Raw genomic sequence first — 21,273 nt, 5'->3', positions numbered from 1 at the left:
TTTGCTTATTTAAAATACCCTTATTTATTTAAAAAAGAAAGTGCATTTATTGAGAAAACTTATTTGTTTAAAAAAGAAAGTGCATTTATCAACGGAGCATATAATTTATTCAATCCTCTCAATTAAATGAACACACTCATGATTGAACATGATACACATGCTTGTTGGAATGCCAAGACACAAACAGATTAAGACTCCTGTTTGGAAAAAAAGTATACAGATGGTTGTGAAGCACACACATTCAAAGACATATTTTAAGAGTATTTTAGTATTGCTGTTAATATTTGTAACTTTCCCTTTATTATTATGCTTACAAGAGTGTTCTAGGCAGAAAGAGTAATGGCACAGGTACAATTTTTGTATTTAGCTCAGGCATGTAGCGAATTGTCGCTGGTTCCATTTCCAAGTGAAATCATACAGCGCTTGGTATGAGCCAATCTAAACCTGGATGAAAATGATGTCTATTTCTAGCAAATTAATCAATCCTGCCTTTATAGTGAACTACTTCTGTAAGCTTTTCTTTCTGCTCACTAGGCTAATGATGAAAGAGAAAAGATATGTTAAATGTGGTGTCTGTCTTCTTGATTTTCACTTTTTCTACCAAGAATTTTTATTTCTGAATGAATTTCAGTTTTGCAAATTATAGCAAGATGTCAGGTTCAAGAAGACTAAGGAAAGATAAGATATATAGAATTATGGAAACGATCCTCACCACACTTCAAAATGTTTATTGTACTCATGTAAATGAGACTGCTTTGACTAAAAAAAGGAACAACAGAAATTGATAGTTTTAATTACCATAAAAATAAGATAACTGAGTTTTTAGAATGCCCCCTTTCTTAATAGAATACAGCAGGGTGATATCAGAGCATTTTAAGGTTTATTGAGAGGTAGAAGCAGTATGTGGTCTGAAATATCCTGAACACTTCAATCAACATTTAATTGATGATCATACTACATTCATATTTTATATTTTGTACGTGTGTTTAAAATAATTTCCACAAGGTATGCATACTGAGTTCTGTGTTTGCAGCTAAGAAACTTCAATGAGCTAAACATTTATCAGTTATACTAATTAACACACAATTGTCCATACCTAAAGATCTGATGTTGCCTAGAATGACCAGCTTACTGGTTTGTAGTAATTTTGGTTAATGCTTAGTTTTTATTTTATTTTTTATTTTTTTTTTCAACGTTTATTTTTTATTTTTGGGACAGAGAGAGACACAGCATGAATGGGGGAGGGGCAGAGAGAGAGGGAGACACAGAATCGGAAACAGGCTCCAGGCTCTGAGCCATCAGCCCAGAGCCTGACGCGGGGCTCGAACTCACGGACCGTGAGATCGTGACCTGGCTGAAGTCGGACGCTTAACCGACTGCGCCACCCAGGCGCCCCGATTAATGCTTAGTTTTTAAAACAGAAGGCTTATTTCTATGATTCTGCATCCCCGGAGCAATGCTGGGCACAAGGCTTAGGCCCTAAGGGCAAATCATTGCATGTTACCAAGAATATTATCACAATGTATGCATGTTGTTCTTTGTAAGAATCGTCTTTATAAAACATGCCAAGTTATTAATATCTTGGTCTTCTAGGGTCTTGTTACTCAAATGTGGTCCCTGGATCAGCAGTATCCAAAGTTCCTGGAAGCTTGTCAGAAATGTAGAATCTTGGACTCCATGCCAGATTTGCTGAATCATAATTTTAATTTCACAAGACCCTCACATGACTTACACACACACTGAGTTTGAGAAGAAATGCTGAAGGGATTAAAAACCTCGAATGCTGGGAGGTTGAAAGGTCCCAGGTGGTGTGGAAAGAAAATAAATTCCAGACAAAAGTAGTTCAAATCATATTCAACTTTACTCTTTCGTATCTTGGATTTTCTTGAGAATCAATGTATTACAACTGGGCAATTGAGTGAAGTCCGTTTAAACAAATAGGCAGAGTGCAGAATTGGGTGGAAATGAGATTTTATTTACATAGTACTCTAGGTTGGAAAATTTAAAAGAAAGCAGAAAAACATATGAAGTGATTATCAGTGATAGACTTTTCTGGTTACTTTCTTTATCATTTAAAATTATAATTTCAGTAAGATTCAGTATGTCATTGAGCTAAATGTAAAAACTCTTAAATATTCAAGTAATTGAACACTCTATTCACTCTCTTTGCATGAGTTGAAAAGATTTCCAAATCTAAAGAAGTCATAAGAGAGTGAGAAGCCCACAGAACATGGTCCTATTTTGACAGTTCACTAAATGTAGAGCTAGAACGCTTCTTCTCTTCATGTATGGAGTCCTCTACAAACATTGGTTGAATGAATGAGTGGATGTTGAATCAGAGACAAAGACTATTCTTCCAAGAATAGACTGTAACAGAAAAAGATATAGGCTGATATCCAAAAGGAAGATACATTCAAAGTGTTTTTGTTAGACTGTTTATAAAACCAGAAAGGCAACTTGTTATTTCAGAATGAGATTATGTTATTGAGAAGAAAGGATACTCGTGTTTGCTGATCAGCACATTCTTTTCCTGGGGCAAATATGTGTGGGAAGCAATATTATAATCAGATAGTTATTGTGAGCCAAAGACATTAGACAGATGATTATAATGGCTGGTGCCAGCAAGCCTGAAAAACTGATACATAGCTTTTTATCATAAGAATATACTAAACCCACAGAATAGATATGTGCTTTTTATGGGTTCAAGGCAAATCTTCAACTCATCAGTACAAGAGATTTTATTACAATTTGCCCTTTTGATTCTTTTTGTTATTTGTTTCCTTCTTTTGGAGAAAGGCTTAGAGTGGAAGAATGGGTTGAAGGAGGCCAATTCAATTAACAGCCCATTGTTCCTGTGTGTGTTGTGGGGGAGGCGGGGTGGGTGTCCCAGTTTTGCTGACTCAGGCCTCATTGACACCTACTCAGCATTTATCCAGATTTTTCATTTCTATCAAAGTATTAGTATTAACATTTATATAAAATAATCAGGAATGAGTTTGCTGGATCTACTCTTTGTATTTGCAGCTTCTGTCATGGTCTATCAGAAACATGGTGATACTTTTAAAATGACCTTTAATAACCACCTACCTTTTCCTGCATCTTTTCAGAGTCAATGTAAATAACACTTCCCTTTCAAGGACAGTATGGGGATGCTCACTTATAAAACCAAGTGCACTTGGACCTGGGTGGCTAGGGACAGTTCCCTCTTTGCAATTTAAGGTGGTGATGGGAAAAGCGTTTGTATTTTTCAGTCTCTGCCAGACAGTCGAAAGACATGAAGCTACTAGTTAACAGTCTATATGGTCAACAGGAAACAGAAAATTAAAGGTTCAGTATACAGAATCCTTCTGTAATATAAAAAGAGTGCTTAATTTTTTTCATTTTTAATTGAAGTATAATTAATATACAATATTACATTAGTTTCAAGTGTACAACATATGAATTCAACAATTCTACACGTTTTTCAGTGCTCACCATGATACGTGTGGTCACCCTTTGTCACCCTGCAACATGATTACAATATTAACAGCTATATTCTCTATACATCTCATCTCCATTACTTATGTATTTTATAACTGGAAGTTTGTATCTCTTAATTCCCTTTATCTATTTTGCCCATCCCCCTACCCACATCCCCTCTGGCAACCACCAGTTTGTTCTCTGTATTTAAGAATCTGATTTTTTGCTGTTTGTGTTTGTTTTGTTTTTTAGATTCCACATATAAGTGATATTATATAATGTTTGTCTTTCTCTGTCTGACTTATTTCACTCAGCATAATGCCCTCTAGGTCCAACCATGTTGTTGCAAATGGCAAGATCTCATTCTTTTTAATGGCTGAATAATATTCCGTTGTATATCTATACCATATCTTCTTTATCCCTTCTTTTATTGATGGACACTTGGATTGTTTCCATATCTTGCTTATTGTAAATAATGCTATAATAAACATAGGGGTACATATATCATTTCAAGTTAGTGTTTTTATTTTCTATGTGTAAAAAAACAGTTGTGGAATCATTGGATCATATGGTATTTCTACTTTTAATGTTTTGAGGAACCTCCATACTATTTTCCACACGGGCTGCACCAATTTACCTTTCCACCAACAGTGCATGAGGGTTCCATTTTTCTCCACATCCTTACCAACACTTGTTATATCTTGTCTTTTTTTTTTTCTTTTTGCTCTAGCTATTCTGACGGGTGTAAGCGGATTTCTCATTGTGATTTTGACTTACATTTCCCTGATGATTAGTGATGTTGAGCATCTTAACATGTGTCTGTTGGCATCTCTAGGTCTTTGGAAAATGTCTCTTCACATACTCTTTCCATTTAAAATTAGTTATTTGTTTTTTCATTGTTGTTGTTGAGTTGTATACATTCTTTATATATTTTGGATATTAATCCCTTATCAGAGATACCACTTACAAATATCTTCTCCCATTCACTAGGTTGCCCTTTCATTTTGTTGATGGTTTCTTTTGCTGTGCAAAAGTCTTTTATTTTGGTGTAGTAACAATAATTTATTTTTGCTTTTGTTTCTCCCACTTCAGGAGACATATTCATAATATGTTGCTAAGGACAATGTCTGAGAGATTACTGCCTATGTTTTTAGAGATAGTACTTTAAAATATCTTGCTATAGCGGGCGAGGGAGAAGATGGCGGCGTAGGAGGACGCTGGGCTCACCGCGCATCCTGCTTTTCACTTAGATTCCACCTACACCTGCCTAAATAACCCAGAAAACCACCAGAGGATTAGCAGAACGGAGTCGCCGGAGCCAAGCGCAGACGAGAGGCCCACGGAAGAGGGTAGGATGGGCGGCGAGGCGGTGCGCGCTCCACGGACTGGCGGGAGGGAGCCGGGGCGGAGGGGCGGCTCGCCGGCCAAGCAGAGCCCCCGAGTCTGGCTTGCAAAAAGCGGAGGGGCCTGACGGACTGTGTTCCGACAGCAAGCGCGACTTAGCGGCTGGGAGGTCATAAGTTAACAGCTCTGCTCAGAAAGCGGGAAGGCTGGAGGACAAAGGGAAGGAAAGCTGCTGAGCCCCCGGACGACAGAGCTCAGTTTGGTGGGGAACAAAGGCGCTCGCCAGCGCCATCTTCTCCGCCCATCCCCCAGCCAAAATCCCAAAGAGAACCAGTTCCTGCCAGGGAACTTGCTCGCTCCGCGCAAACACCCAACTCTGCGCTTCTGCGGAGCCAAACCTCCGGCAGCGGATCTGACTCCCTGCTGCTGCCACAGGGCCCCTCCTGAAGTGGATCCCTAAGGAGAAGCAAGCTAAGTCTGCCCCTCCTGCCCCTGTGCACCTTGCCTACCCACCCCAGCTAAGACGCCAGATCCCCAGCATCACAAGCCTGGCAGTGTGCAAGTAGCCCAGACAGGCCACCCCACCCCACAGTGAATCCCGCCCCTAGGAGAGGGGAAGAGAAGTCACGCACCAGTCTGACTGTGGCCCCAGCGGTGGGCTGGGGGCACACATCAGGTCTGACTGCGGCTCCGCCCACCAACTCCAGTTATACACCACAGCACAGGGGAAGTGCCCTGCAGGTCCTCACCACACCAGGGACTATCCAAAATGACCAAGCGGAAGAATTCCCCTCAGAAGAATCTCCAGGAAATAACAACAGCTAATGAGCTGATCAAAAAGGATTTAAATAACATAACAGAAAGTGAATTTAGAATAATAGTCATAAAATTAATTGCTGGGCTTGAAAACAGTATAGCTGACAGCAGAGAATCTCTTGCTACAGAGATCAAGGGACTAAGGAACAGTCACGAGGAGCTGAAAAACGCTTTAAATGAAATGCATAACAAAATGGAAACCACCACAGCTCGGATTGAAGAAGCAGAGGAGAGAATAGGTGAACTAGAAGATAAAGTTATGGAAAAAGAGGAAGCTGAGAAAAAGAGAGATAAAAAAATCCAGGAGTATGAGGGGAAAATTAGAGAACTAAGTGATACACTAAAAAGAAATAATATACGCATAATTGGTATCCCAGAGGAGGAAGAGAGAGGGAAAGGTGCTGAAGGGGTACTTGAAGAAATCATAGCTGAGAACTTCCCTGAACTGGGGAAGGAAAAAGGCATTGAAATCCAAGAGGCACAGAGAACTCCCTTCAGACGTAACTTGAATCGATCTTCTGCACGACATATCATAGTGAAACTGGCAAAATACAAGGATAAAGAGAAAATTCTGAAAGCAGCAAGGGGTAAACGTGCCCTCACATATAAAGGGAGACCTATAAGACTCGTGACTGATCTCTCTTTTGAAACTTGGCAGGCCAGAAAGAGTTGGCACGAGATTTTCAGTGTGCTAGACAGAAAAAATATGCAGCCGAGAATCCTTTATCCAGCAAGCCTGTCATTTAGAATAGAAGGAGAGATAAAGGTCTTCCCAAACAAACAAAAACTGAAGGAATTTGTCACCACTAAACCAGCCCTACAAGAGATCCTAAGGGGGATCCTGTGAGACAAAGTACCAGAGACATCACTACAAGCATAAAACATACAGACATCACAATGACTCTAAACCCATATCTTTCTATAATAACACTGAATGTAAATGGATTAAATGCGCCAACCAAAAGACATAGGGTATCAGAATGGATAAAAAAACAAGACCCATCTATTTGCTGTCTACAAGAGACTCATTTTAGACCTGAGGACACCTTTAGATTGAGAGTGAGGGGATGGAGAACTATTTATCATGCTACTGGAAGCCAAAAGAAAGCTGGAGTAGCCATACTTATATCAGACAAACGAGACTTTAAATTCAAGGCTGTAACAAGAGATGAAGAAGGACATTATATAATAGTGACAGGGTCTATCCATCAGGAAGAGCTAACAATTATAAATGTCTATGCGCCGAATACCGGAGCGCCCAAATATATAAAACAACTACTCATAAACACAAGCAACCTTAATTATAAGAATGTGGTAATTGCAGGGGACTCTAACACCCCACTTACAGAAATGGATAGATCATCTAGACACATGGTCAATAAAGAAACAAGGGCCCTGAATGAGACATTGGATCAGATGGACTTGACAGATATATTTAGAACTCTGCATCCCAAAGCAACAGAATATACTTTCTTCTCGAGTGCACATGGAACATTCTCCAAGATAGATCATATACTGGGTCACAAAACAGCCCTTCATAAGTTGACAAGAATTGAAATCATACCATGCATACTTTCAGACCACAATGCTATGAAGCTTGAAATCAACCACAGAAAAAAGTCTGGAAAACCTCCCAAAGCATGGAGGTTAAAGAACACCCTACTAACGAATGAGTGGGTCAACCAGGCAATTCGAGAAGAAATTAAAAAATATATGGAAACAAACCAAAATGAAAATACAACAATCCAAACGCTTTGGGACGCAGCGAAGGCAGTCCTGAGAGGAAAATACATTGCAATCCAGGCCTATCTCAAGAAACAAGAAAAATCCCAAATACAAAATCTAACAGCACACCTAAAGGAAAGAGAAGCAGAACAGCAAAGGCAGCCTAAACCCAGCGGAAGAAGAGAAATAATAAAGATCAGAGCAGAAATAAACAATATAGAATCTAAAAAAACTGTAGAGCAGATCAACGAAACCAAGAGTTGGTTTTTTGAAAAAATAAACAAAATTGACAAACCTCTAGCCAGGCTTCTCAAAAAGAAACGGGAGATGACCCAAACAGATAAAATCATGAATGAAAATGGAATTATTACAACCAATCCCTCAGAGATACAAACAATTATCAGGGAATACTATGAAAAATTATATGCCAACAAATTGGACAACCTGGAAGAAATGGACAAATTCCTGAACACCCACACTCTTCCAAAACTCAATCAGGAGGAAATAGAAAGCTTGAACAGACCCATCACCAGCGAAGAAATTGAATCGGTTATCAAAAATCTCCCAACAAATAAGAGTCCAGGACCAGATGGCTTCCCAGGGGAGTTCTACCAGACGTTTAAAGCAGAGATAATACATATCCTTCTCAAGCTATTCCAAGAAATCAAAAGGGAAGGAAAACTTCCAGACTCATTCTATGAAGCCAGTATTACTTTGATTCCTAAACCAGACAGAGACCCAGTCAAAAAAGAGAACTACAGGCCAATATCCCTGATGAATATGCATGCCAAAATTCTCAATAAGATACTAGCAAATCGAATTCAACAGCATATAAAAAGAATTATTCACCATGATCAAGTTGGATTCATTCCTGGGATGCAGGGCTGGTTCAACATTCGCAAATCAATCAACGTGATACATCACATTAACAAAAAAAAAGAGAAAAACCATATGATCCTGTCAATCGATGCAGAAAAGGTTTGACAAAATCCAGCACCCTTTCTTAATGAAACCCTTGAGAAAGTCGGGATAGAAGGAACATACTTAAAGATCATAAAAGCCATTTATGAAAAGCCCACAGCTAACATCATCCTCAACGGGGAAAAACTGAGAGCTTTTTCCCTGAGATCAGGAACACGACAGGGATGCCCACTCTCACCGCTGTTGTTTAACATAGTGCTGTAAGTTCTAGCATCAGCAATCAGACAACAAAAGGAAATCAAAGGCATCAAAATTGGCAAAGATGAAGTCAAGCTTTCGCTTTTTGCAGATGACATGATATTATACATGGAAAATCCGACAGACTCCACCAAAAGTCTGCTAGAACTGATACATGAATTCAGCAAAGTTGCAGGATACAAAATCAATGTACAGAAATCAGTTGCATTCTTATACACTAACAATGAAGCAACAGAAAGACAAATAAGGAAACTGATCCCATTCACAATTGCACCAAGAAGCATAAAATACCTAGGAATAAATCTAACCAAAGATGTAAAGGATCTGTATGCTGAAAACAATAGAAAGCTTATGAAGGTCATTGAAGAAGATTTAAAGAAATGGAAAGACATTCCCTGCTCATGGATTGGAAGAATAAATATTGTCAAAATGTCAATACTACCCAAAGCTATCTACACATTCAATGCAATCCCAATCAAAATGGCACCAGCATTCTTCTCGAAACTAGAACAAGCAATCCTAAAATTCATATGGAACCACAAAAGGCCCCGAATAGCCAAAGTAATTTTGAAGAAGAAGACCAAAGCAGGAGGCATCACAATCCCAGACTTTAGCCTCTACTACAAAGCTGTCATCATCAAGACAGCATGGTATTGGCACAAAAACAGACACATAGACCAATGGAATAGAATAGAAACCCCAGAACTAGACCCACAAACGTATGGCCAACTCATCTTTGACAAAGCAGGAAAGAACATCCAATGGAAAAAAGACAGCCTCTTTAACAAAAATGGTGCTGGGAGAACTGGACAGCAACATGCAGAAGGTTGAAACTAGACCACTTTCTCACACCATTCACAAAAATAAACTCAAAATGGATAAAGGACCTGAATGTGAGACAGGAAACCATCAAAACCTTAGAGGAGAAAGCAGGAAAAGACCTCTCTGACCTCAGCCGTAGCAATCTCTTACTCGACACATCCCCAAAGGCAAGGGAATTAAAAGCAAAAGTGAATTACTGGGACCTTATGAAGATAAAAAGCTTCTGCACAGCAAATGAAACAACCAACAAAACTAAAAGGCAACCAACGGAATGGGAAAAGATATTTGCAAATGACATATCGGACAAAGGGCTAGTATCCAAAATCTATAAAGAGCTCACCAAACTCCACACCCGAAAAGCAAATAACCCAGTGAAGAAATGGGCAGAAAACATGAATAGACACTTCTCTAAAGAAGACATCCGGATGGCCAACAGGCACATGAAAAGATGTTCAGCGTCGCTCCTTATCAGGGAAATACAAATCAAAACGACACTCAGGTATCACCTCACGCCAGTCAGAGTGGCCAAAATGAACAAATCAGGAGACTCTAGATGCTGGAGAGGATGTGGAGAAACGGGAACCCTCTTGCACTGTTGGTGGGAATGCAAATTGGTGCAGCCGTTCTGGAAAGCAGTGTGGAGGTTCCTCAGAAAATTAAAAATAGACCTACCCTATGACCCAGCAATAGCACTGCTAGGAATTTATCCAAGGGACACAGGAGTACTGATGCATAGGGGCACTTGTACCCCAATGTTCATAGCAGCACTCTCAACAATAGCCAAATTATGGAAAGAGCCTAAATGTCCATCAACTGATGAATGGATAAAGAAATTGTGGTTTATATACACTATGGAATACTACGTGGCAATGAGAAAAAATGAAATATGGCCTTTTGTAGCAACGTGGATGGAGCTGGAGAGGGTGATGCTAAGTGAAATAAGCCATACAGAGAAAGACAGATACCATATGGTTTCACCCTTAAGTGGATCCTGAGAAACTTAACAGGAACCCATGGGGGAGGGGAAGGAAAAAAAAAAAAAAAAAGAGGTTAGAGTGGGCGAGAGCCAAAGCATAAGAGACTGTTGAGAACGGGGAGCAAACTGAGGGTTGATGGGGGGTGGGAAGGAGCGGAGGGTGGGTGATGGATATTGAGGAGGGCACCTTTTGGGATGAGCACTGGGTGTTGTATGGAAACCAATTTGACAATAAATTTCATATATAAATTTAAAAAAAAATATCTTGCTATAGAGGCTTGGTAATTTATTGAATACTGTAAATTACGAATGTTTATTTTATTGTTTGGTAAAGCTCTTTTTTTTATCTTGCAAAAGACTCGTTTGGCAGCAATGAGATCAAAATATGGAAAATATATTTAATGAAAACTAGTACTACGTATCTACTTCTCAAATAAGTGAATACTTAATGTGAACTTACCCGAAAAAAAAATTATCAGTGCAAACCATTCACTATAGGGGCCTTAGTAAAGCTAGTAGTCACTTCAGAGCCAGAAAACACCTCTCTGAAGAAACAACATGTATGTCAAAAATTAATACTTATTTTAAGAAGAATGTTTCCAAAGACAATGATTTAATACATCTAACTCAAACATTTTATGCTGAGAAGCATGAGTTTTCATTTAGATCAATTGTTTTTTGTTTGTTTGTTTGTTTCATTTAGTTTACTTCAATCCCAATTTTTCTTGACAACATATGAAAAGTGAAGCAATAGTGATGCTTCAAATAAGAATTCATGTAGGTTACTTCTGGGGCACCTGGGAGGCTCAGTCAGTTAACCATCTGACTCATGATTTCAGCTTAGGTCATGATCTCACAATTGTGAGATCCAGCCCCACCTGGAGCTGGCTCCATGCTGGGCTTGGACCCTGCTTAAGATTCTCTCTCTCTCTCTCTCTCTCTCTCTCTCTCTCTCTCTCTCTTTCCGTCTCCCTCTGCCCCTCCCCCACTGGTGCATGCACGTGGGCATGTGTGTTCTCTCTCTTTCAAAAAGAAAAAAATAGAATTCATGTAGCTTAATTCCAATAATACTTCAGATTTTTTCCACCCTATTTATGGAGTCAAAGTGAAACATCTGACATTTGCAAATGACATGAAAGTTGCAAATTCAGTTAAAATGTTCAACATTTAAGATGCAATTTTTATAATGATTATATAAATATGATTTTTGGGTAGAGTAGGCATTGTGAGAAAAACAATGTTCTAGCTAATTTAAGAAACCTGTTGTGTCCATTGGCCACTGCCACATTAATGCTGCATAATGAATTATACCAAAATTCAACAGCTTGAAACAAACATTCATTCATATGGATGTGTGATTTGCTGACAGCAGGAAAACCAGCTAATAGATGAATGCAATAATCAAGAGTGAAGTGATGGTGGCTCAGGCTGGGATGAGAGGAGTGAGGACTGGGTGGTAACTGGATTTAAATACATAGGTCAGCTTCCCTTCAGACTATAGTAGTTCAGGGTCAGCTAATCTGGGTGACACTCAGCTGACACTCCACGTGTCTCTCATCTTTTTCCTGGGTCCAGCGGGCCACACTAGGACCTGTATGTCTCATGGTGATAGGAAAGGCTCTGGAGCACAAGCAGAAAAACACAGTCCTCTTTCTTTTTTTTTTTTCAGTTCATTTATTTTGAGAGAGAGAGAGAGAGCATGAACAGGGGAGGGGCATAGAGAGAGGGAGAGAGAATCCCAAGCAGACCCTGAGCTGTCAGTGCAGAGCCCAAGGCAGAGCTCTAACTCAGGAAGCAATAGCTGGATGCTTAACCATTTGAGCCACGCAGGCACTCCTAAACTGCAGGCCTCTTAAACGTGAAGCTCAGAACTAGCACACTGTTAAATCTATCCACAGGCCACTGGCCTAGTTAAGCCAAGGGGTGGGGATGTAGATTCTAATCATAATGACAAGGCTATGCATAGAAAAAATCAATCTGCAAACCCGTTTGGAAGCAATGAGCTCAAAAAGAGATATATTTGAAATTGGTTGTGGTCACGGGTAATTAAGTGAATCCCTAAAAGTACAATGCTCTATAGGCAAAAAAGAGGGTGCAGATGTCAAATTTCATGCCTTTTAAAGTATGTTCACAGAGTAAACTACAAAATTTGGGGGATAAGGCTGATGTTAAACACAGGTAAACATATTTCAGCCTTGAAGGATGTGTGTGTGTGTGTGTGTGTGTGTGTGTGTGTGTGGTGCTCATCAGCAGTATGATTTTAAGAAATTTTTGATACTTGAAAGACAGAATTTGTAAAACAGCCTGAAAGGCCTATAGTGGAATTAAAGTTCCATAAAAACAAGTACATTTTTAAATGTGCTTGTATTTTTGTTCAAAATTAAAGTTGAAGGTATTTAATGCCAACGTAACAATAAAGAGCTTCAGCTTTTCAAGGTTACATAAAAATAAAATTGAAAACTGTTAAAATCGGGAAGGCATGAAATGTATTTGTACAAAAGCAAGAGAGAGATTGAATAAGTTAAAGATGAGAGCTCAGACAGGGTCATGATTTATTTTTTTAATTCTATAGTTGCACTTTGGACTACCTCAATTTGTGGGATGAATCTTTTGATAAAAGCTTTCATTTTAATGGATAAATTTATAATTTCTATCAAAATTGAATGAAAGTCCTACAATTTCAAAGATGGTGAAATAACCAAAAAAAAAAAAAAAAGAAGAAAGAGATAACTTATCTGACAATTTTTTTCATATAAAATACACATCAAAGAAAGTTTTTTCTAATTGGAGACAAAAAATCAAACCTGTCCAAATATTTAGGTTAAATATTTGCACATTTCAATTGTAAAAATACAAGAAGAATTAACAGTATCCTCCATGTAGCCAAAGATGCTCAAGTCTTACCAAGGAGCTTAACACCTATAAAGAGATAATTTGTTTAATTAAAAATATGTTCTACAGAGAAATAGTAATCTAAATTATTGACAATTTCAAATTTAGTAACTACAAAACACAACATTGAAGAACATTGCAGATAATTATAGGAAAACTGAAAATAATTAAGATATTCTTAAGAAAAAATGCTGAAAAATACATTCTTAAGAAAAACATCAATGGCATTATATAACAAGCTGATTAAAGAACATGAGTATGTTCCAAGAATAATGATTCTGATATTTGTAATATTTTCATAATCAATATAAATCAATGTTAAAATTTTTGCTTTAATGAATGTAGATACAGGCTACTTTTATTTTTAGAAACCATTGTATGGTTTCAGCATTACAATCAAATAATTTGGGGGGCAGAGAGATAAGCAGTTCAAGAAACTCTGTAATTATTTTGGTACCCTCTTTCATTCTCAAAAGTATCCCAGACTGAGATCTAAAAGAAATGGTCAAACCTCTATTTCAGAGATAGGGACATGACGCGATAGTCACCTGAACTAGGTAGATAGATGGTAATTGTCAGAGAGAAATACAGAACTTAATTACATTTAAGAACAGTCAATAGGAGGTGAAGTAGATATTTCTAGTTTTCATATTTTGATTAATGGAACTAGTTGATTCGTGGAACTCCTCAGTTAATAGATGGTGTCGGCTTTCATGGGATTTACAAAACAGAAAAGGCAAAAAGGCATACCATTTGACAGGAGATCAGTTTTCAAGTGACAGCATCAAAGACATTGAGGTTCTTGAGAATGGTCTGAAGCCTCAGAGATGAAGTTTTTTATTTTTTTAATTATTTTAAATGTTTATTTTTGAGAGAGAGTGCACGTGCATGAGAAGGGAAGGGGTAGAAAGGCAGGGAGGGAGAGAATCCCAAGCAGAGGTCCACATTGAGATGAGGTTTTGATACAGACTGATGGAACAACTTCTTCCTTAAATGACCATCTCAAAGGCATCTCTCCTGTCAAATGCACAGAGGTTTGCTCATTTGAAACCTCTGAATGTACTTATTTTAGATGTTTTGAAATAAGACTAGGAAAGAGAGAACATTTTCTGTGTTTATGTTGGTATGACAGATTAGTTACAAGGTAATAAAAAAGAAAACACATACTCTCCTACATACTAATCTTCTGTGAGACCTAGGCCAATCAATTAAGAATCCAGTGAGATAATATAAAGATAATTTTATAATTCCATTTACCCAGTAAACATAATGCATAATTCAACTAAGTAATAAATCCATTGGAATTCAGTGCACTAAGGAAATTAAAAATTAATATATTTGCACTCCCTATTGATTTATTTTTTTACTCATGAAAAAAAACTTTGTCATGTACAAACATTCATGCACATACATATACTGAAATCACAGCCCGCATAATATCCCAGTTGAAAATGCACAGATACAACCTGTAAAGCTGAGTCTGATCTGGCATTTTAGATGTATTTTTAAAAGGCTTTTACATTTTACCCTGGTTAACGTTATTTATTTGGTATATTTAGTAAGACGGTAGAAATTGCTTTAGCACACATTAGGCTTTTTATGTAATCTCATTTTGATTTTCTAAAAGCCATATTTTTGTGATTTATATCCTTTAAGGTCTTAAATTACAGTTTATTTTATTCATTTATTTGGATTTTTTGAAAAGACACTTTCATGCGTATGCCTATGTGTACATTTTGGAAAAGCCTTGTGGAAAATATGATGCAGACCCTTCAGTAACATAATGCCTGAATTTACAGGACAGTAAGTGATAGTTCTCAGACTTCTCATTATTTCTGAGGAATCCTATTTATTTATTTATTTTTTTTTAAAATTTTTTTTCAATGTTTATTTATTTTTGGGACAGAGAGAGACAGAGCATGAACGGGCGAGGGGCAGAGAGAGAGGGAGACACAGCATCGGAAACAGGCTCCAGGCTCTGAGCCATCAGCCCAGAGCCTGACGCGGGGCTCGAACTCACGGACCGCGAGATCGTGACCTGGCTGAAGTCGGACGCTTAACCGACTGCGCCACCCAGCCGCCCCTGAGGAATCCTATTTAAATATCATTCTTCATTGAAGATATTTAGACATTGAGTCTAACCAGGTGTCAGTATGTATACATAATCAAGGGCTTCCCAGAGTACTAAAGATGGAACAGAAAATAAGTGAGCTAAGCGGAAACAGAATCAGATTCTAACAATTATTAGAAAGCTAATTCTAAAATTAACACAGGGATTTATTTTTCTGAACCCTTAAAAATATGTCATTCGTATGACTTGATGCACTCCTGTTTTGTGTCTGGAAAAGTAACTTATTCATAATGACATTAAAATATAACAGAACTTTCCTTTCCAGGGCCTGGTAAGAATATCCCCTCCTCCACCCGAGGTCATTACTTATTTCATACTTGCCTCCCCTCTCCCACAGGCGTTAATTCTCAGCGGATGCACTTCTCACCTCATGGTTCACTGAGAAAAGTTGCTACAGGGCAACTCCCTCACATTCCCAGCAGCAAATCTATTCATTCTCTCTGCACTTTTCTATTGATACAGAGGAAATGTCCTTTCTAATCTATTCTTATATGTGCTGGATTCCAACTCTTGCCTTTTCAAGGACTTCACTGCCTCAGTCATGCCTCCTCTTTTCTACCTCCTCAATCTCTTCATCTTTTCATCACCCATCTCTTCCTCTCTACTGGAGTAATTTCATCAGCCCATAGATATTCTGTACTATTTCTATTTTCAAATCTCTACCCTAACCCCTCATTTCCCTTAGTTACAGTCTATTTCCCTGCTTCTCTTCCTAGCAAACATTCTCTCTTTAGTTTAGCCTTATCCTCTCCAACTTTTTATTTCTCCAATTCATCCATCAGACTACACATATTTGACTTGTTTCCCCTTTCCACTGACTCTGTTCTTTTCAAGGTCACCAACTACCTCCAGAGTTGCCGATTCCAATAGTAATTTCTCTGTGTTTAACCCACTTGACCTCTTGACAGCATTCAACACATTCGTTAGCAATGTTGTCCTGGAAACCCTCCCTCCTGAATTCCCTGACCTAACAGTTCTGGGCTTTTCCTCTTAATTCACTATTACCTCAAAGTCAGTCTCTCATTTATGTCCTTTCTTTTCCTTCTGACCCAAGGTTTAGTTTGCCTCCTCCTCTTTATTATCCACATCTTCCTAGGTTATTTTTTTTTTCTTTCTCATAGCTCTAGATAGCATTTCTGGGCTTCCACGTCCCAAATTTATTTGTCAGGTCCGACCTATCCCCCAGGTCTGAATTCTAGATCACGCATTCTAGATGCATGTGTTCAACTGCCTATCTGACATCTTCAATCAGGTTCAAAAGGTAGATGAATAATTCTTGTCACTGACCCACGTCACTCCCTATTTTCCCACCTTATGCAAGGACTCTGCCACATAATGAAGGAAAAAAAATCTAAAAATTATGCTTGATTTCTGTCTGTTCCACACCATCAGCTGTTGTTTACCAGGTCCTGTTAATCTAACTCTAAAATATGTCTTGAATTTATCTAAAAGTTGTCAGTTGTAATTCTGAACTGCACCTGTTCTAAGTTATCTTCCTGTGTTTCCTAAGATGATGCAACAGCTTTCTAATTCTTCTCCTTGCTGTTTTTGACAATTCTCCCATTTTCCAAAATGTGGCAAGCATGATCTTTGAAAAGAAATAAGGTCACATCACCTCTCTGTTTTCTTCTAATTGTTCCCTCGTTTGTCTTTCCATGATCCAGCTCCTATTTCCTTCTGCAAACAGAACCTGTCAGCCACTTAGCCTCCCTACTGCTCTTGCACTGCCCATGTTCCTGTTCTCTGCTTGACATGGTCTTCCTCTCACCCTTACCCTTCACCTGGATCCCCCTCATCCATCATATTTCAGCTTAAAGTTCTCATTTTTGAAGAATCCTGCCCTCCCCCCTACCATTTAAAGTGGCCTCTGCCTACCACTCTTTATCTTCTCTGTTTCTTTTGTCCTACACTTATCACTACCTAAAAACATTCTATTTGGTTTCTTGGTCACTATCTATCTTTCTTTTTTTTTTAATTTTTTTTCAACGTTTATTTATTTTTGGGACAGAGAGAGACAGAGCATGAATGGGGGAGGGGCAGAGAGAGAGGGAGACACAGAATCGGAAACAGGCTCCAGGCTCTGAGCCATCAGCCCAGAGCCTGACGCGGGGCTCGAACTCAGAGACCGCGAGATCGTGACCTGGCTGAAGTCGGACGCTTAACCGACTGCGCCACCCAGGTGCCCCATCTTGGTCACTATCTATCTATTTGAATGAAATCAGGGACACGATTTCATTATTTCTCTGGATCAGTGTTCTACTTTTTTAGGCCCAGGCCAGTGTCTGCCCTGTACAGCACTTGATAGATAATTATTGAATAAATGTGTGACTAAATGAATAGATAATTTATAAAGCATGTTTGCTATATGATAAAAGGTCAAGGAATGTGAAACTGAATGGCATCCCAGTCTAACTCAGACTAAGTGGCCCAATACCCTCACTTGTCTAGAAAATTCAGAAAAGAAAAATAATCCAAGAAGGCATGGAACAACAGCAGAGCTGAGATAAATAAAAATAAAACAAATGGGACACCTGGGTGGCTCTGTCAGCTAAGCATTTGACTCTTGATTTGGCTCAGGCCATGATCTTACAGTTGTGAGATTGAGGCCCAGCATGGGGCTCTACACTGAGTGTAGAGCCTGCTTGGGATTCATTCATTCAATCTCTCTCTCTCTCTCTCTCTCTCTCTCCGACCCTCACTTGCACTCTTTCTCTCTCGAAATAAATTAATAAGTTTCAAAAGATTCTATTTCAGACAGTTCCAGTTGAGAAAATATGTTATATGATGAATTCACCTCTCTGAGAGCACTTTTAGTATAATTTCAGATAAATACTGCTATTTTGAAAAACAGAATATGAGTTCATGGATTTAAGGGGCTAAAGGCTCTGGCCTATACCTATCATTGTTGCCTGTCTCTGAGAAGATGCCCTGGGTACAATCTCAGAAGATAAAGAGCCTGGTACCCTGGTCCTGCCCTCCTGAGAAAGTATGTATTATCTCTATTCTGATGTTTAGCCTTCTATCTAGGATAGTCCTAGGGGTTTGTGGAGGGATGGGGAATGGAATTGTTCTCAGACCATTTCAGGGAGGCCTTTACTCTCTGTGTTCCATTCTATTATATCATCTCCAGATAGCCAGAATAATAGTGGTGCCTCCAGAGAACTTACAGTGCACTCCACATTAGGCGAAATAAGCAGAGTAGGACTATCCGGATTTTCCAAGTATTTTTAGTACACTCTGTGCTTAGTGTTTCTGTATTGTGCAAATTATATATCCCCAGTGTTCCAAGGCCACTCTTTGGTTCCTAGACAGCAAAAGATTCAAGTTTAATACAGAGAAAATTATAGATGCAGGAGAGGAAATATTTTATGGTATTACATAAATTACATATGGTATTACATAAATACTGCAGTTAACATTGCTAGCAAAAGCCTTTTAAAACTTGAACGAGTTATGCTACATGCCTATAAATGAAATCATGTGATATTTTTGGATAGGAGCAGTACAGTAGTCTTTTTCATTTGTCTCATCAATAAGGGTTTTGCCCCTATGTCCTACACTGGAATTTTACTACAGTTTCCTTCAATTTAATGTGTAGTAAGTGGGATTTAAGAATTGTTAGATTTCTAACAGTTACAACTTTTATATCAATGTATTAGAAATTCAGTTAAAAGCCACTCCTCCCTGCATCATCTCTGGGATGTCATAGCAGTACTCAGAAGCTCTATCATCTCTTTCTGGCTTGGCTAATTACTATTTTCTTAAGGGTATGCCACTTGATCTCTCTGAAAGTCAATTTCCTCATTTATAATCTGGGACATTAAATCTTATGCTGCCTACATCACAGGGTTGTCAGGAGAATCAAATGAGGTAAAACATATAAATGCATTTAGAAATCAAGAAGATACTATTCCTGGAAGCTTAGAAAAAATTTAATAGTAATTAATTACAAGTTCTCATTTTGTAAATATTTCTTTTATTAGGAATCGTACTATTGTAGGCAACAGAAATCAACTCAAAGTTGCTTAAGGGGAGCAAAAGATAAAGAAAGGGTTGTATTATAAGGATACAAAAGTATCTCCTGGTATCTGAAACCAGGAGCATATCAAGGTCTCAGGAAAGAGCTGGAAACAGTGACCTCTCCTTTTCTCTTCTACTTGTACTGTTGCTTTGAAGCATTAAAAAAAAAAAAACAAACAAACAAACAAAAAAAAAAAACTAAAGATTTCTTCTTCTCCTTGAATGAAAATGTGGCTACCCACACAGCCAGAACATATATTTTATAGATATAGCCACCTAAAGATGTTAATCTCCCATTTCCAACTATAAACTGACAGGGAATCTCCTTATGTTTGGATTATGTGCCAACCCATAATCCTAAATTGTGATGAACGATGAGAGCAAGTTAGAATGCCTGATGAGAACTGCTATTTTCCAATAGATTGGAAATATAGACCCTTATTTCCTCCCAAGAAAATGGATTGTCAAACATAAAATCCCTAAAGTATCCATTACTATCCTAAACTTCCAAAGCACTTTTTCATGTGAATGAAATGAAAAAAAAAAAAAAGTATTAATGGATAGAAACAATTTCTCTATGGGATAGAACTATTTTTGTTGGGGGAAAATAGCTTGGCAAGCTATTTGAAAGAGACATGAGATCCTGACGGTGTGGGTGCCAGCTGAGTTCTAAGAACAAAAGAGTGCTTGAGGGTCCTCTGCTTCACAAAATGAAAGGTGTTACATTTTTCTCCTAGGAGGATTGGAGAGGACAAAGAGAGGAGGAGGCAGAGGAACCAAGATACGCTGGGAAACAAAGTTGCATGGAATAAAGAACTTGTAAAAATCTCCCTTATGGTGGAATACTCCAGCACTCCCATCCCGCCCCCCAAAAAATACTTTTAAGAAGAGAAATAACCAATATGTGATTTTTAGTGGTTCCTGAGTAATCTGGGCTATATGTCTGCTCTGTGGACATTATAGGAGTGAGGTGTGTGTGTGTGTGTGTGTGTGTGTGTGTGTGCATGTGTGTGTAAGTGAAGCATGTCTGGACCCAAACAGTAGGAAACAGAGGAAACATGTACAAAAGCAGAAGCAGAGACAGAGCATACACCGCCCAGGATTTCAAGGGCAGAGAAGCAGCAGCTGACTCAGGGTTATAAATGTATTATTTCCTATGATCCACCCAACAACTTGTCAAGTAATTACAACAGATATCATTACCTCTTGACAGATGAGGAAACTGAAGATAAACATTTTACCTAATTGCTTAGAGCAAATTAGTTTCAGAGCAGAACTAAAGCCTTCATGTCTCCTCACTCCTGGGCTCATGTTACTGCACTGGACTTATTTTGCTTCCTTCAAATGTTAGGACAACAAAACAGTGGGAGCATACTTTATTGGCAAGAAAAGAAGATATTTCTTTTAATAAGATGCCTTTAATGCTTTTAATGAAACCACTAAGATTACCTCTTACCCAGTCATCCATTCATCTAATAGATCTTTGCTGAATTCCTGCTCTGTGACCAGCACCATGATACGTGATAATTCTTATGAGTAAAAAATCGTTTGACCATTGTGAAAGAAAATGACCAAACAGTAATAGAGGATCACGCAATTCATGTTTCAGGTATTCAAACAAATACTTGCACATGAAGGTACTTATCATCCCATTTTGCAATAGTCCCAAAGTGGAAATAACCCAAATATCCACCAACTGATGAATGGTAAAACAAAAGGTGGCATATCTAGACAACAGAATAATACTATTGAGCAATTAAAAAGAAATGGAGTGGGGCACCTGGGTGGCTGAGTCGGTTAAGCATCTGACTTCGGCTCAGGTCATGATCTGGTGGTTCACGGGTTCGAGCCCCGCATCAGGCTCTGTGCTGACCGCTCAGAGCCTGGAGACTGCTTTGGATTCTGTGTC

The sequence above is a fragment of the Herpailurus yagouaroundi genome, unplaced genomic scaffold, assembly GCF_014898765.1.
Source record: "Herpailurus yagouaroundi ecotype Mexico unplaced genomic scaffold, PumYag 100, whole genome shotgun sequence".
Lineage (NCBI taxonomy): Eukaryota > Metazoa > Chordata > Mammalia > Carnivora > Felidae > Herpailurus > Herpailurus yagouaroundi.
The sequence above is the reverse complement of the archived record's forward strand: the minus strand, read 5'-3'. Positions refer to the sequence as shown.